Genomic DNA, 19,289 nt, shown 5'->3' on the forward strand with positions numbered 1-19,289 from the left:
ATATATATATATACACAATTTCGAATAGGTGTAGGATATAACCACCTAGCAATACCCCTGGACACAAGGCAACCAGCAATAGCACACTAGCATTTTATTATAAACTTTTGTAAGTCCAAGCAACACTCACTTCACTCTCAATTTCTGTAGAAAATATGAAAACCTTACAATTTAGACCTTTTTTTTTAATGTCTTTTTCTTTTCTTTTTTCTCAAGTTGAACAAGCCTGCAGGAACTACCATCCTCTCACTATCAGTTTCTGATAAGGACTCCTCTAGAAATGGTGCACCTTTTGAGTTTCGCATTGTGTCTGGAAATGAGGCCAATGCTTTCAGTCTGGACCAGAATGGAGAATTACGGACAAGCCGAGTATTTGGTCCTGATGCAACACGAGAGTATACGCTTGAAATACAGGTGAGTGCAACTGCTCAAAAAAATGAACTGTCAGTTAAAAGTGAATTCAGAATTAAAGAATTCTCATGTAGGTGTTAATTCAACTACACTCTCAGAATTAAAGGTACAGCTTTCACTGGGGCATTTTTTGGTATTTTAAAGTGTACATATTAGAACTTATTAGGTTCAGAATTGTACTGTTTGAAAAGGTACTGCCCCAGGTACTGTACAGCTTTTGTAGCTTTATTTCTGAGAGTGTATGAGCACTTTTGACCTCTGTAAACACATTTTTACAGAATAAAATGTCTGACTTCTTAGATTTTTGAAGCTTTATTTTATAACTAGTTTTACATATAGTAGTCAACATTTGAAGTGGATCAAGTTAATTAAAGTTGTCCTAAGACAAGAATGCATTTTGGTTTAAGGACAAGTTTGAAGAAAGGTTTTGATCCACTTCAAATGTTGACTCGTGTATATTAAATAATTTCTAAATAATGTATATAACAAAATTTGACTAAATGGGAATTTTATTATTATGTATAAAAAACATACATAACAATATTTTGTTCCCAAGTTAAATTTACCTTGATTTCTTTTTATATCACGAATCACAGGTCCCATATTTCATAACAAGTATGCTCTTCACTGATACTGGTAATAGTTAATAAAATTAGTTTATCTTCTTCTTGGTTGATTACCATAGTTTTAGAAATATTTCTTATTTTATGATGGATTGTCATATTTTATGACAAAAATCTGGCTTTATGAACAATGCTTAAACAATAAAAGTATATAATAATACTAATACTAATAATAATAATAATAATAATAATAATAATAATAATAATAATAATAATAATTGGAAAATAAAAATACTAAGTACTTAGACAAAAGGTTCTTATGCAACTTTAATGTGATCTTCATATAACAGAAAGAGAAATCTGTTTAAATAAAAATAAACCTCTGGAATATAAAAGTGCCTGTAGATCAAGAAACACCCATGTAGCTGCTGTGACATTTCTATGGGATTTAATTCATTTCTTTAGTTTAATAAGCTTTGAATTGTTAGAATTGTACAGTTTGATCTTGTTCTTGTCAACAAGGCGCGTGACTCAGGGAAGCCTCGTCTGTCCTCCACATCCTTTGTGTTTGTGCGTGTCATCGGAGACAGCCTCTTCAAACCTGTGGCCTTCCCACTGGAAATCAACATTGTCATGGCAGCAGATGTGTTTCCTGGTGGGATTATAGGGAAGATCTATGCCACAGACCGAGATGAGAATGATGTTCTGTCTTTCAGTCAGAGATCACAAACAAAGAGTCTTTTCAAAATCAACAGACAGGACGGGAAGATTGTGGCACTAAATGGCCTGGAGCCTGGAAGGTAAAATAAATGCAAATTTAATGTTAAATGTGTATTTCTTCAATTATGGGCTATTTTGGCCTGTGGACCTTAATATAAAAATAATTTCCCTAAAACTCTTTCACACTTTCACTGTTTTATTTAAATAGTTTAGTTATACTAGCAATAGTCCAACACTTCCTAAAGTTATTTATTTATTTATTTATTTGTCTGTAATAAAGACAACACTTTCACAATTAATAATTTTCAGACTTATTGGATATATATATATATTGCATTGCTGACTAATGATCAGTAATGCTCAGAAACATTATTCATTTATTTTTTTCAGATACTCCCTAAATGCTACAGTCAGTGATGGGCGGTTTTCGGTGACCGTGGGTGTTGACGTCCAAGTGGAGCAAGCCACGGATGAGATGGTGCAGAATGCAGTCACTCTACGTTTCCAAGACCTGTCCCCTGAAGATTTTGTGGGTGTGTACATGGAAGAGCTAAAGAAGGTGCTTCGTACCTCTCTGTTTGGTGATGGGACAGGTGTTATTGATGGACCAGACCCTCTTCACATCTTGGGAGTGCAGCCACTGAGTCGCTCCAGTCAGCTGGAAGTGCTCCTTGCCGTGGAGACACCAGATGGGGGTTATATGGGTCCAGGAGAGCTGGCTCTCAAGCTGGAGGAGGTAAAGAGTTTCCTAAAGGGAGCGCTGAGGGTAGTCAGCGTCTTGGATCAGAGCTGTTCAGGAGAGCTTGAGTGCGGGGAGAGAGACTGTGAGCTCACCCTCAGTCTCGACCCCATCGGCTTGGTCACCTACACCACCTCCAGAGTGAGCTTTGTGTCTCCACGCTTCAGCAGGAAAGAGATGTGCACGTGTCCAGGTTAGTGATTTGATTTAGTCTCAAAACTGATTCAGATTCATTCCAGGGTTGCCAGATCTCAAACATTTGGCGTGAGACACATGCTTTCATGTTCGCATGCTAACCTTAATAAATCCCAGTGAAATAACAAGAAAATGCTAAATGTGCTTGACCTACATTATATTCTTATATTCTTTATTCTGAAAAAAGTTATGACTTTAAAGTCAGGTACATATTTCCATCTCACAAAACATAAGAGCAAGCAAATAGCAGCTAACTTTAAACATCAAATACATATAATAAAGCAGAGAACAGAGAAAAATGAGCGATAATTTATAATAAACATTCGAAATTTCATCAAATACTGTTTTTGAACATCAAATGATTTGTATAGGGAGTATGTTTTATTAGAACAGTTGCTATAATGGAATCTCAACTCTCATGTTATGTTCTGGTCATTTATTTGTCCTGGAGCGGATTTTCTTTCCTCCAAAAATGCTAGTTAATTTATTACATTAGACTAAAATGTGTTGACTTTTCTCTTACAGAGTATAACACCATCACTGTTTCTTTCTTTTTTCATATTTGTTTTTACTTTACTTTAGTTATCCTTTTGGCATATTGCATATACATTTCTCATTATGCTATATTATTACCTGTCTTTTTATCAACTTGTTTTCTTTCAATCAGTTTTTGAGTAAATATTGCCCATATTATCCTGAAATTATGCCTTTTTTCCATAACTATTGCTTTAGCATTATTATTATTATTATTATTATTACTTGCTGGTGCCCCTTTAAAACACTACCATGCACTTCAGTATTGAAAACTGTATAAAAACTGTATATTGTACTAAAGTAACCTTAAGTATTATGATGAAATACAAAAAAATTATTGTTGCCTCCTCAAAACCTCAAATAGGCGTCTATAATTGATCTGCCCATTCCATCAAAATCTCATGCCAGCCAGGTAACCAAAGTAGGCAACCCTGTTTATTGTAGGATGCATTTCATAGTGTGCATTATTTATCCTGGTTGATTAAATTCAAACAGTAGCTTGGGTGGCAGAATTTCCATTTGCTTGCTTTCTAACTTTTTTTTGTACCCACTGCAGGAGGAATATGTCCATCTTCTCTGGAGCTCTGTGATGGCCAGACGTGTCCGTCTGACATGCAGTGTGTGCGCAGCGGCCCTGCAGCACCATCTCTCTGCCAGTGTCTACCTGACACGCTGGACAAGTGCGCAGGTTCGATCAAATAGCCTTTTCAAGCTGCTCCTTTTAAACCCTGGCTTAAGGCCATGTATAATGTAAAGGTAAAACTACATTTTCTATTTCAAAAAGAGGGTTTGCAACACTTTCAACACATGCGAGCTGGCAAATATTCAAATACTTTTTCTCATTTAATTTTAGCATATGAGAAAAGATGTAAAAATAGAGAATAGAGAATAGAGAATAGAGTTTCACCTAACAAACATTGTCTTAAAATTCAAGTGCATTTATTTAAATATTATACTTTACTAGTATAAAATTTCCAAACATGCAAAAAAAAGTCTGTTACTACATCATATTTTTTATAATTTTAAAGCAAATGGAGATTGATGTATTCATGAAAACATTTTATATGTAAGGCAAATTTGTTTGCAATGGATGTCTACATGCTTTTACTTTGGGGAAAACCATATAGCATGATATAATACGTGTGATGTCATATCGAAATGTTTATTTCGAGGCCCTCAGGCAGCTCCAAGTGTGTCACTACTAATAAATAAGACAAAAATACAAAATGTATTTTACTTCAGCTTGGTGTGTTGGGCAAAAGTTACGTAAACATTCATTTCCCTTCAAAATAAAGCTTCCCTCTTGTGGAATATCCTGAGGGTGTGTCAAACATATATATTTAAATGACATTTTTTCATATGTGATTAAGGCCAAACACTTCTGTGAATATCTTTTGTGAAAGTGTGTATAAATAGTAGATTTTGAAATATGGTGTTAGCTCTTGACTGACGGATTTCTGTACCTGTGCTGGCAGGCCAAACATCTCTGAGCTTTGCCGGGAAGAGTTACATCAAATACAGAGTGACGGACAATGATAGGAGCGGAGACATGAAGCTGGGCTTGAGAATCAGAACGCTGCACAGTCAAGGAGTTATCATGTACACACGCGCTGACCCCTGCACACTGCTCAAGGTCAGATGGATACAGAGATATGACATTACATTAGATCATACTGTACATGCATTACTAAGCACAATTTTACTGGTATGAAGTCTCTTATGCTCACCAAGGATTATTTATGTGATCAACAATACAGTAAAAACAGCAATATTGTGCAATATTACAATTTAACATAAGTGTATTCTATTTTATGTTATGCAAATTATTCCTGTGATGCAAAGCTGAATTTTCATCATCATTACTCATGATGATAACATAAGTCTTTATATAGTGTCGCATGATCCTTCAGAAAACATTCTATTATGCTGATTTGCTGAATCAGAAATCTATACTATACTATAAATGTTGAAAAGTTTAAAAAAGTTCTGCTGCTTTTTTTTTATTATACATTTTTGTGTAAACTGTTTTAGGATGTTTGAACAGTGTCCTTGTTAAATCAAAGAATTGCTTTTTAAAAATCAAAAAAATGAAGAAGAAATAAAACATTTTACTCACCTGAACTATTAAGTGGTAGTGTATCTATAGATGTATGTCATATTTACAAATTTTGGGGGGCATTATTAAGTACATGTTATTGTAGGTAGGAACTTAAATTTATGTTGATTTCATCTGGTTTTCTGAACAACATTATTGAAGTAAACCAAATGCAAAATGACATTATGGTACACAATATTACATTTATACAATATTAAGTAAAATAAATAATAGTTATATAATTATATATATATATATATAATGTATTATTGATCCTGCCATTGTGAGCTTTCTGTGCATTTGTGTTTGCTCTAGTGAGTGGTTGTGTATTTGTGTTTGTTCAGATTGAGGAAGGGCGTCTGTGGTTCCAGATGGACTGTGACAACAGGCTGGACATCCTGGGCATCTCAGGGCGTCCAATCAATGATGGGTCCTGGCACGCCGTGACCCTGGAGCTCACCAGTAACTACACTCTCCTTTCACTGGATGACAGCTATGTAGAGCGCCGGCGTTCCGCGCGGGCCCCTGTCCGCATCTGGCCCCTGGCCGCAGACGGATCGCTGTTCTTTGGGGCTCAAGGTGTTGCACGGACCAGTGGGCAGAGGCGGTCAGAGGCCCCCACGGGCACAAGAAGGCTTCCAGGGGTGCCTGGGGTCCATCATGCTCAATGGGAATGAACTCCCTCTTCAGAATAAGAGGAGCCGGTATGCAGAGGTAGCTGGGCTTAGTGATGTGAAGCTGGGATGTGTATTATACCCTGATCCGTGCCTCGGAGGACCATGCCAGAATGGAGCTTCTTGTACAAAGCTGCCCTCTGGTGGTGAGAAATGAATACACCAATACATAAATAACAGTTAAATGTTCAGATTTGAGTCCTTAGGTCTGTATTAGCTCCGTTTAAGAAGTCTTATTTCTCTTTGAACTTGTCCCCAGACTTCTCATGCAGCTGCCTGCCACAGTTCACGGGGTCCCGCTGTGAGATGGAGGTGACGTCCTGTGTGCCCTCACCTTGTCAGAATGGGGGTGATTGTAAGGCTGTGGGAAACACCTTCCTCTGCGGTTGCCTCAAAGGCTTTACGGGACTCATGTGAGACATTTTATTTCATTATATACTACTCGTAGGATTTACCATTGATCTTGCATACATTTCAGACCTTTAAGATGTCAGACCGCAGACAGTTTGGTAGTAACTGAGACAAATTATAATACATAAGACATCAAGTAAAAATGCCAATTTCTCTAAGGCACAGTACACTGAAAAACAGTAGATACTATTATTTTAGTAATTTTCCTGTGAAAAAAATTGATAAAATAAATGTATGTAATATATTGTATGTAATATACTGTAATATAAAACCAATTATTTTGAAAATAACTTAGCTCAAAAATAATTAGCTCACAGACATTCAAATTTGGTAACTTATACATATTTCCATATGTTTTAGATGTATATTAATAAATACATATTATTTAATATATTATAAAAATAATATATTCTTATTTTTATCTCTTTTTTTTTCTTTTTTTTTTTAATTGCTTTGAGTTTTAAGTCCTTAGATATGGTATTTATGTTTATCTTAACAAAAGCAAAACATTTTAAGAAGCCATTTTTTTTTTTCTCTCGATCCAGTGGTTTAACATAATATATATATATTTTTTTTTTTCTGAAATCTGTTTGGTAAGGCCATCCTGCATTTAAACAGAATTGGTAACCAGCAGCTTATTTTAATTGCACTCTCTGTGAAAGTCATTACACTTAGCGTTCACCTGCTGTTTTCCATCTCAGACCTTGATTGTTTAACTGCTGGTTGAATACATACATGACGCTGTAAAATTGATTTGTTGTTTGCTTGTGTTTATAAGACCTTATTAAATAAATAACAGATTTTAGAGCAGTCCATCAAAAATCCCATCAAGGCTTTTCTAATATATACATATATATTTACAATGCAGTTTATTCGGTTAACCAGTCATTCAGTTATTTCTCCACTAGAGGATGCTGTTGTTTCTTTTTAGAGGCAAATCTAAACCTATACTCAACTGACTGAGAAAACTGGGATACTGGGACCTGTGCCCTTTTCCTCTCTGTCCTTTTATGTAGCTGGGAGAAAGTATTGAAAATCGAATTGCTTTATATAACTACTATATAACTACTTTCTCTGCCTTACCAGCAGTGCCATTATGTTACGCAATACAAACAACCCTCTCATTATGCTCTCTTATGCTCGCTTGAGAGATTTGTTGAACTTTCTCATACTCAAGAGTACACATAAAGAGCTCTCTGAGCAAACAGATCATCACATATTTGCTGTGTGCAGCACTGAGTGGAGTTTAACTAAATGTGAAAATATCATAATAAGAATCATAAGGCAACAAGAATCCTCTTTCTCTCTGCTTCTGAGAACTAATTAGTTAATGAAAGAAACACTAAGTCTGTGTTCAGAATAACAATATTCTTATTATTCATGCAGTTACAAAATGTGCATATTGGAATGATTTTTTTTAAGGATCATGTGACACTGGAATGGGAGTAATGACTGCTGAAAATTCAGCTTCACATGAATAAAAAAAAAACAGTTAAATTAAATACTAATAATATTTAACAATGGTACAGTTTTACTGTTTTTGATTGTTGTTTTGTTTTGTTTTTCTTGATCAAATAAATGCAACCACAGTGGGCATAACAGAATAATTTCAAAAACACACAAAAAGCTTACTCTCCCCAAACTTTTGAACAATAGTGTAGATACCTAGATGACCTGCTGCATTTGCCAGAAAGAGCTGTATTCACTTCCTGTGTCTGAAAATGTGTACTGTCAAAGAAGGTTCTACATCTGATGAAGAATTTAAGTACACTAAAAAGTATATGTGTGTGTGAGTAATATGATTTCAATCTGGTCATACTTCATCTGGCATGTTGGCATTGTCGTGTGATCACAGTTTTACAGTTCTTAATATATCAAAACTTCATTTTTTTATTAGAAATATGCATCGCTAAGGTCTTAATTTGGACAACTTTAAAGGCGATTTTCTCAATATTTAGATTTTTTTGCACCTTCAGATTCCACATTTTCAAATAGTTGGTATACTGTACAGTATATAGTAAACAGCTAGTATTTAATTCCCAAAAGTTTGACACAATCCTTCTGTCCACAGATGCGATGAGGATGTGAACGAGTGTGAGAGGGAGGAGTGTGAGAACGGAGGGGCGTGTGTGAACACATTCGGAGCCTTCTACTGTAACTGCACCATGGGTTTCGAGGGTCAATTCTGTGGCCAGACTTCTCTGGACGGCCCAGACACTCAGGCTGAGGCCCTGTCGTACGTTGGACCGGGAGAGATCATCGGCATCGGCGTGTTGCTCTTTGTGGTGTTGGTTCTGCTGACCCTGCTGGCTGCATTCCGCAAAAAAATCCTCCGGAAGGACTGGAGCCGTGGGGAGGCAGTGGGAATCTCCACAGAGACCAACTACATGCTTCATAAGACGGGCATGGGAGCCGAGGGCATCGAATTCAAAGCTGTACGGGTCAGCGGCGAGTGTCGCGCCAGCCTCTACCAGAATGACAGCGCAGGAGGGCCGCCGCAGGTCATGGTGCGGCCCACAGCTTACACGCTTCCCCACTGCCAGGGAATCCCTCGAGGGGAAACGGAAAAGACGGAGGGAGGGCTGGCCACCCTCTCCTGCCCTCCGCAGATGAGCACCTTCCAGACGGATCCACCACACATCCTCGGGATGACGCGGAGAGGTGTGGCCGTCTGCAGCGTGGCACCCAATCTTCCCCTGTCTTTGTCCCCGAACCCGTCCGAACGCAGCCCTATCCGCAAACCTCCGTGGGAAGAGGACGACGATGAGGACAGTGCTATGGAGCATCAAGTCCAAGTTCTGGAGTGGGAAGACAGGGGTTATCAGGCGGACAGAGAGGAAGCGTACAGAGCCGAGGGTAATGATTTGGCAAAACGGCAGTACGTCAGCATGACTCCATAACTCCCCGTGGTCAATTAAATGCCAGTCTTTGTGTGGATGAGATTATACATATGCACCACAGTCTCCGTTTGGAAAATCCATCTTACAATAATGTGTGATAGAGTGTAATTACCTTAGAGATAACGCAAGGGTTTCACACAAAAGGAGAAAGCATTTAGAGTGAATCCTCAAGATTTAAACCGAAACATCCATCCATATTGTGATAAACACTATGCATAATGCGTTAACGCAATAATGTATATTAAAAACATCGGTTTTAATCTAATCTCCCTTCAAAATGAGTTTCTTTTTAATGATTTGATATTCAGCATTCTTGTGTTTTTTCATATCTTGAAAATTGACCAGGGACTCAAAACGTGTTTCACAACAACTATCTTAGCACGAAATAGGCCAACAGGAGCCTTTCTCCTTACAGCAGCTAGTGCATAAGGTATGTGAGGGTGATTTCACTTCCGCTTGTGGAAATGCATTACCTATGTAATGTAAGTTTTCTCTTCGATTTGTGTTCTCAAGGGGATGACCTGGGTCTTGTTAGTGTTTTCTTCAAGCAGAAACTCATTTGTCATGGACTAGTTGTTAGCTTTGGCAGTGTGTAGTCTGGGATAAATATAGGACGGATATTATTGCTCTTTCACTTTAGCAGATTTGAAAGATTTTTTTGCTGTAGAGAGTATTAAGCTGTAAATGCGGTTTTGTTTGTGTATGTGCGTGTCTGGTTTTTGGATATTAAATGTCTGTTTAGTGAATGCAAATGGGCCAGTAGTACAGACTCAACATGGCAGTATTTTCAATGGCTTAAAAATATATTTCAGTGATGAAAAATGATAAGAAATGCTTCTTGAACAGACACCGTCACAACTTTCAAGCTGGCCCTGAACCATCCCTATTGTTGAGCCCTGCTGTGTGTACTGCATAGAGTGATTGTATACTGTGAATGCATAGCACAGCTGCATGCATTTGCATGTGTGTGGCTCTGTGTAAGATTCTGCTATTGTATTCTTCTGCAGAAGCTGGAAATGCACCAGAAGAGGTCACCTGCTTCTCCGACAGCAGCACGAGCGAGGCACGCTCCCTCAGGTCCTTCCAGTCCGATTCCTGCGACGACAACTGTGAGAAACATGCATTGCAAGACCCAAAGTCCTTAACATATCATCCAAACAACCTCTTTAATGTTTAACTATGGAAAAGTTTAGAAATGGTTTTTAAGGTGGATTTTTTTTTAATGCATCATATTATGTCATGTTTTAACCATTAATCATACATAAACATTTCCCAATCCCATATGATCCCAGAACAATCATTAGGCCAAGACTGCAATTTCTGAATAAACCACAGAGCAATTAGATAAGATACTGAATGAACGCTATGCGTTGATGTTTTCTCACTTCATGTTAAGCCTGGTCTCTTTGCACTCATTAGCTGTTTGTATGAGTCTGCCTTGAAAAGCTTAATAGTGCTGGCAGTTGATTAAAAGAACTGTATACACTACCGGTCAAAAGTTTGGGATCAGTAAGACTTGTAATGTTTTTAAAGAAGTCTCTTATGCTCATCAAGGCTGCTTTTTTGGATCAAAAACCTTTTAATATAACCTTTTAAATTTATTTATGTGATGCAAAGCTTTTTGCATGTTCCCAAAAAATATAAAGCAGCACAACAGTTTCCGGCATTGATAATAAATTAGCATATTAGAATGATCTCCAAGGGATCATGTGACACTGAAGACTGGAGTAATGATGCTGAAAATTCAGCTTTGCATCACAGGAATAAATTAAAATTTCATGTATATTAAAATAGAATGATCCCAAACGTTTGACCAGTAGTGTATATCACTTTCTGTGTATAAATAACCACTATAGAGATTAATAACAGATGGTTTTCAATGACTAACAGGAACAGTGTGAAGTTTATCATTTAGTCTGGTTTGATTCACTCATGCAAAAACAGCAGTAAACCACTTTCCAACAAAAAGCATCTGTACATGAGACAGATCACAGGTTGTGCCATCCAATTTAAGATTCTTATGTTTCGTGAGGTTAGTATATAATTTTTATGATGTTTTTTTAGCTTTAAAAACAGCAGTATCTCTCTTGTGATTGATGGACAGAAGTCCAGTTGTTTCTCATTAATTAAATATGACAGTGACGCATGTTAAGGGGTGAGTCTAGGGGAAATTGTAACCTCACCATTCTTCTGATTTCAAATCCAACATTTTGGAAGAATATAAAAGAAAAATAGTTTCTGTAGAGTAATGTGTAAATATTAAGACCGTTTGCTTCTCCATTTAATAACCCCTTTAATGGCATCTTATGCCTAAATTGCAAGTTCTTAGATTTTTTACAAATTATTAACAATGACAGAACATTATTAAAAACCATGATTAAAAAACAAAAATTTAAGAGATCATAAAATATTAAATCCATAAACTAATAACAATAAAAACATTTAGCCGTTAATATTTTCAAAATAAAAGCATAAATAATAATAATACAAAATAAATAAAAAAAATAGCACAAAAGAACAAGTCTTCTGGACTAGAGCCATATGATAGTTTTGAGTGCTGGATAGAGTCCAATTAACTCCAATTTGAGTCACTTCCTGCTTTTATATACTAAAAAGATCTGATTAAAAACATGCAACAAAATCACAGTGAAATATACTGTACATAAACTCTCACGCACCAGCTGTATTATAATAACCTAATCTCCTAATTAAGATTACTTACATTGTCTGATCTTTCCAAAAGGAAATCATGAGGATTAGTAATAACCCTACACTGCTTTAACAAAGTGTCAGCCGAAATAGGTCAGAGCAGTAATTGCAATCCATCTGCCTTTGATATGCTCTCCAAACGCCATTGCTATCTTGACTCAGTAGTGTAGTATCACTTCGGCTGTACAAAAGAGATGCCAGACCGACACATCAGAAGTCCACTTGCTTCTGTTTAGCAGATTTCATAATGCTGGAAGGATTACAGATGGGTCATAGTGATTTATATAACTGCTTGAGTAAGGTTTTTATTGAGTGTTTGATGTTTGTTTGAAGTGTTTGATCATTGATTCAGTTGTTGCCTGACATTTTACTGTTGGTTATGCCCTAGCCTCCATAGTGACGGTCATACGACAGGTGAACAATGCAGTGGACACCATTGAAAATGAAGGTATGAGGCAATTTCTATTACATCACTCGTTAAATACACAACAAAATCAAAATTAGAATTGTGCAGCGTTTAATAATAGTAAAAGCATAGTGTACTGCTAAATGTAAGAATAAACTATGAACTTTCTCTTAGTAATTTTGCCCAGTATTTTCCTTTCTTTCTTTCTTTCTTTCTTTCTTTCTTTCTTTCTTTCTTTCTTTCTTTCTTTCTTTCTTTCTTTCTTTCTTTCTTTCTTTCTTTCTTTCTTTCTTTTCTGCATTATCTATCTATCCAAAATATTATTTTTTCTTTCTTTCTTTCTTTCTTTCTTTCTTTTTTCTGCATTATCTATCTATCTATCTATCTATCTATCTATCTATCTATCTATCTATCTATCTATCTATCTATCTATCTATCTATCTATCTATCACAAATATTATTCAATTTTCTGCATTATTTCTTTCTATCGGTTTGTTTGTTTGTTTCTTATTTATTTATTTATTTATTTTAATAAACATTATTCTTTATTTTCGGCATTATTATTATTATTATCATTATTAACACATCTGTGGGTCTGTCTCTCTTTTTATTATTTTTAAATGTAGAAATTATTATCAACTTTAATTGTTCATTCATGTTACTGGTGTTGACGAATGTCAACAAATGAAACCTTATTGTTAACTGTTTCCAAATATTCTTATTCTTAGTTTTATTTATTTTTATTAAAAATAAAAAAAAGTATAATAATTTTAGAAATATTGTCATGTCTAGTGTATTATTTAGAAATATTGTAGGCATAATTGCAAAATAAACCCAATAAGTCATCAGGACAACGATGCAAAGCAGAACTTCCTGCTTATTAGATAGCTTCTAGGTAAATGAATAAATAAATGGATGTGAAATATTGATTTGGGGTGAAAGTGTTTTATTGTGTCAGAAGAAAGAAAGGTATAGATCGAGACATCCGGCACTGCAAGGAAATCGGTTGCCTGGATACAACAGTCAATTACACCATTTAGCATCATTATAGAAGAAAAACTGACCATAGGATGCTGCAACTGACAGAATGAAATATAGAGCTGTAGAGTCAGGTAGAGTGCCATTTAGTAATATTTTATAGTGTTATTCAGTTTAAATGTTAGAGGAAACATGAAAAGATGAAGGTGAAATCCCAGAGCGAAGGAACTGAAGTGTCCATTCATGCAGGAGTTCAGTCCACGCTGGACAAAGTAGGATTAGAGTCCTTAATTAAACTGCACAACTCTAGACATGAATAAAACCAGGGTTTAGATTTGCTCTTTAATCAATCACATAATCCAGTTGCATTGAAAACTGGAAGTAGCGTTTAGTTAGTGAAGAACAGCATCCCTGTCCGTGGCTTAGCTGCAGTGACCTGTTTTTGAGGCGCACCAGAGCCAGTCTCTAATTAAACCTGCTCTAGACCAAAGCTGTTTCCAATCAGTGCGAAAACAAGCTGTTTGCTTGAAAGTCTCACACGCTATGGTAATTCCTGCTGTCTGAGGAGTTCCGGCTCCACCTTCTTTCTCAGAGGTCTGGATGAAAGTGGACTGTTTTTGTTGGTTATGCTAAACAGCACAATGTGATTTATCCAAGTAGGACATGTTCCTGGATCAACAACTTTTTTGGGGTCTTGGACAAGCATTCTTAAACTTTAAAATGGGTAAACTTTCAGTTGTTGCCTTGAGAAAATATTTTTGTTGTTAATCATTTCATTTCACAATAATTTATGTATTATCTTATTCTTTACTATTGTATTAATGACTTTTTCTAAATAACTTTCTTGTAACCTAATGTACTAAGGTTGATTTAAGTTATAATTTGTATGTGTATATGTATTTTAAATGTACACATTTAATACAATTTATATCTTACAAATATATTAGAAATATTTGAATAATAAATTTAAATATTTATTAATTTTAAATATAACTTTATAATTATATCATAAATATTATAGAAATATAAATTAGCTAATATTTTTATTAAGTTAATTTGAATTTATATTGAATACAGTTTATATCTTACAAATATATTTCAAAATAGTATTTGAATAATAAATGTAAATATTGATTAATTTCAAATATAAAAAACGTTATAACTATATTATAAATATTATATAAATATAATAAATGTAAATATATTTTATATTAATTAAATATCAATTAGCTAATATTTTTCTTATAAATTAAATTGAGAAAAATACATTTTATTTAATTTATGAATTGTCTCTTAATATACTGTTTATTCTATTTATTGCTATTATATTCATTACAATTTCTAAATAACTGGTGTATCTTAATGTAGTCAGGTTGATTTGATTTAAGTTATATAAAAAATATATAATCTGAATGTATAAATGTAATAAAAATTTATATTTTACTACTAGGAATATTTTAAATCTTATTTTGATATAATTAAAAAATATATTAATATTTTTTAAATAATCAAATAGTAATTATTTATTTTTAATGAAATGAAGCATTTTAATTCTAATTATTTTCTCTAATTAAAATGTTCACATTCTCAACTGTTACTTTGTTATATTTCAGTTGTTAAATATTTATTTATTTAATATTTATATAATAATATTTATTTAATAATATTTCCATTATTAATATTTCATTAAAACAATATAATTAATATAAACAACGTATGTATTTTAAATCCATACACTTAATACATTTTATCCTCCAAATGCATTTTAAGATTAATCTTAAATATATTAAAATATACTTTTATTATTAATTAAATATGAATTAGTTATTTTTTTTAATTCTAATTAACATTTTTTATTTACCTAATTACTATTAAATGCTTATACGTTATGTACTGCTAAAATCTGATGAAACATGTTTATAAAAACAAGGATGTTGATTAGGTCACATAAAACAAGCTAAACATAAGCATAAGTGATATATGATGTGTTTTCCTCTTCTCCTAACAGTTGCAGGTCTGGGCGATGTGCAGCCTCACAGTACCACCTGTGAGTCCTCTTTATGTTTGGTTTATTGTCCCATTTTACTTTAATTTCTGTTCCTCTTTTTCACTTGGTCAGACATATTTCTAAACCTTTACATGCATCGCATATTAAAACATTCCATCTTTAATATTTCATCAAGCATGAACAGGTTGATTGTTCTGACTGTTTTGTTTTTGATTTGGCTCTTGATTATTTGTTTCCATCTCATAACTCATTAAAACGCTCCCCCTGAAACATTTTCCATTTTATGTCTCTACACAGCAAGCCCACACCTCCACTGTGAGGATGAGATATGCATGGAATTCATCAAAGAGTATTTTTTGAATTGTAAGACTTTATATCTTCATTAACTCTACTAAACTAGAGATCTTGTCTATTTCAATATCAAGGTCCCATGACAGTTGTATTTTCTACTCGAAACAAATTCAAGAAAGCAATTCACAGAAAGTGAAGTTTGAAATAAGTGTGTATAATAACTGAATAAATAAGCTTTCCATTAAAGTAAGTTTTATCAGGATAATACAATATTTTACAATATTTGGCCAAGATACAACTACATGTATTTGAAAATCTGGAATATGAGGGTGCAAAAAATAATAATAATATTGAGAAAATCACCTTTAAAGTTGTCCATATGAAGTTCTTGTTTGTCACTAAACAGAAATTAGGTTTGGATATATTTACGGTAGAAAATTTACAAAATATCTTCATGGAACATGATCTTTGCTTAATATCCTAATTTTTTTTGGGCATTAAAGAAAAATCTATAATTTTGACCCATAATAATGTATAATAATAATAATGTCTATTGCTACAAATATACTTTGCTACTTATGATAGATTTTGTGGTCCTGGATCACAAATAATAATAATAATAATAAATAAAAATAGCTAATAATAATAAATAAATAAATAAAAATAGCTAATAATAATAATAATACAATAATAATAGTTAAATAAAATTCAATAAAGATATAGTATTAAAAAAACAACAACAACACAAGTACAAGTTAAGCAGAAAAAACTTTTCAACATTGATGTTTCTTGAGCACTAAATCTGCATATTAGAATGATTTCTGAAGGGTAATGTAATGCTGAAGACTAATAATAATAAATATATAAAGTCATACATAAACTCTTTTACACATGACATATATAAATCCGCATGTAATGAAAGTTGCATATGCTCAGGCACTTTTTTGATACTCCGCATGTATTTTCCAGCCTATCAATGGCAAACCTCGGAGTGGTTTGACACGTGTCTTCCAGGATTGGAATCACCACCTCGAGACCAGACCCCTACACCACCTCCTCCACCCCTTCCTGCTCCTCCACCTCCCCTGACCCCTACACGGCTGGGCGGCAGCGTGCGGTTGGATGGCAGCACTCTATCGCTGCAGACTGGCTACCCATTACGACGATACCAGGGCCAGAGAGATTTCCACACGTCCCTAACGCTGGACGACAACAGCTCGCCTGTATATGAAGAATACCGTCACCCGGATCACTACGACAACGCCTCTACTGTTCACCCGCTGGATTTTAGTGAGGGCCAATCCAGACCCGACTATCATCACTCCAGCCAGTACCTGCTCTCTCACCCCCCTCTACTGGCCTGGGAGGAGCGTCCGCGTGTCTGGGAGGACACACACCCCTTCGGCAGCCAGCAGGAGATCGACAGACTAGGCAGGATTTCACTTCGGGCCCAACGCCTGCGTAGTCAGAGCCCAAAGACTTCTTTGTCTGGCATGAGAGAGTATTACTGACCGTTATCTGGACGAAGAGTCCTTAATTAAACTGAAAGCTTGTGACTCGACCTGAACATGTGTGCTGATCTGTCAGGAATGGAAAAGTCTAGACTGTCACAGTGTCAATCATACTGTACACTAGAGATAATTCTTCATGTACTTCATTTAAAGGAATAGCTCACCCAAAAATGAGAACTCTGTTATCATTTACTCACTCTCTTGTCGTTTCAACGCATACAACTTTCTGGTGTATAACACAAAAGAAAATATTTTTATCTTATTTTGAACTATTTTCTCTCTATACAATGAGTAAATGAGGTCCGAAACGATTGGATAGGAGGTCTTTATTTGACTTTATTTGGAGTAATGACATTGCACAAATATCTTCTTTTGTTTTTTTACTGAAGAAGGTCATACATGTTTGGAACCATGTAAAGGTGAGAACATTTTTGTTTTTGGGTGAACTATCCTTTAACTAGATGTGTGTGAGATCATTAACTCATACTTTTCCATGATCGCATCTGAAAAACATGGTGATGGGGGTTTGTGTGCCAGGTATGCTACTGTGTTAACTGAGAAATGACATATTTTATTGATGGAATCCATATACAGCAGTGGTTCTCAACCGGGAGGCCTCAGAAAAGGGGGACTCAAGATGATTTCAAAAGATTTAAAACCAAAACCATCTTTTTAATTGAAAAAAAAAAAAAAAAACTGGATTCCTGCAGTCTTGGAAAACTATTTTAAAAGGATTATTTCTAGACTTGGAAAACTAAATTAATGGAAATTAGTGAATGCTTAAAATGCCAAGAAATAATTCTTTTTATCAGGTAGACATTGAGTAAAAACATTTTAAAAAACTGGATATAAAGTCTTAGTTTTAGTAAAACGTCTTGGGGGCTTTGAATATTGCTGTAGACAATGGGCGACCTTGGAGTCAAAAACGCTAAGTACTGCTGATATTTATGAGTAAAGAGGCCCAAATCTTCCAAGTATGTCTTTGGGCAGCCAGTGTTTTACTATGACAATAGTCTTGAAGGACAGAGGAAACTGTTTCATTCCATGGACTATATAGAAGCTGTGGAGAAAAACAAGTTCATGTAATTACATTTTTGTCAAAGCTTCAAGCTTTGTAATGTATGCGTACTCAAAATGATTCCAGGAATGAAAGCACACAGGTGCGTTTTACATGAAATGAAGAGCTGTTTATGTAGAGCTGTTTGTATACATGACAAGTACATATAGTATTTATCTCTCATTGCACATCTGGCATTTAAATGTTTTGCTGTTGTTTTTGTGACTTTGATTTAGTTTAGGAGGGAGCTTTTTTGACACTTCAGAAACATCTGTTAACTGTGTAGAATGTTATAGACTTGTAGTGTATATTGAAGAAAAAAGTTCTCATTAAGGTTGATTTGAGGTTGTGGCTACAAATGGGATTTGTTTTTCAGACTAAGCCTATTATATCTCGGTTTTCCTTCATCCCCTGTAGCAATTGCCCATATAATATATACAGTATACAAATCATACGCAAAATCTAAATCTGAAATTTTACTTGGATTATGACATGATTATTATTTAGTTTGTCCTTGATAAATATTTTAGAAAATTTTAATACCTCATTTAAGTGCTCATGCATAGACTATATGGAATTATAATTTGTATAATTTTTTATTTATTGTTTTTATAGCACCTTTGTAGAGTCCAGAGCCATTTTACAAGGCATGATAAGCTAATAGGAAAGAGCATGAAGAATGTTTTATTTAATTTTATATTTAGTTTGTTTCTGTAAACAAACCAGATAATTTTTTATTAAAGCAATAAATCGGATTATTTTAATGGTTTTCAGGATGACCCTGTGGGTCAGAGGTTTTGATGATCTGTGTTGTGCTCGTACATGTCAGTATTGTCCATTTAATGTGTAGAAATCACCTTGTATGTATGAATAGAATGCATTGTCCAGTGTAAAATAAAAAAGAACTACAGCTACCAAAATATATCATCTTTACACCGATTTAACAATGATTACGGAGTATATCTCAATAGTAAAAATGTTTCGGCACAAATGCACATCACATAATCTTTTCATGGCTATACAGTTAAGTCATATTTATGTCATTCTTCTAAGAGATAAGTTTCTGTTCTCTGAAAAACACACACAC

The 19,289-nt window shown here is 34.6% G+C and overlaps 1 pseudogene; it reads left to right on the forward strand.

The window, feature by feature from the left end:
* Positions 1-19,112, forward strand: part of LOC113109865 (protocadherin Fat 3-like) — a 57,990-nt pseudogene extending 38,878 nt beyond the window's left edge.
* The last annotated feature ends 177 nt before the right edge of the window (positions 19,113-19,289 follow it).

This window comes from Carassius auratus, chromosome 10 (assembly GCF_003368295.1).
Source record: "Carassius auratus strain Wakin chromosome 10, ASM336829v1, whole genome shotgun sequence".
NCBI lineage: Eukaryota > Metazoa > Chordata > Actinopteri > Cypriniformes > Cyprinidae > Carassius > Carassius auratus.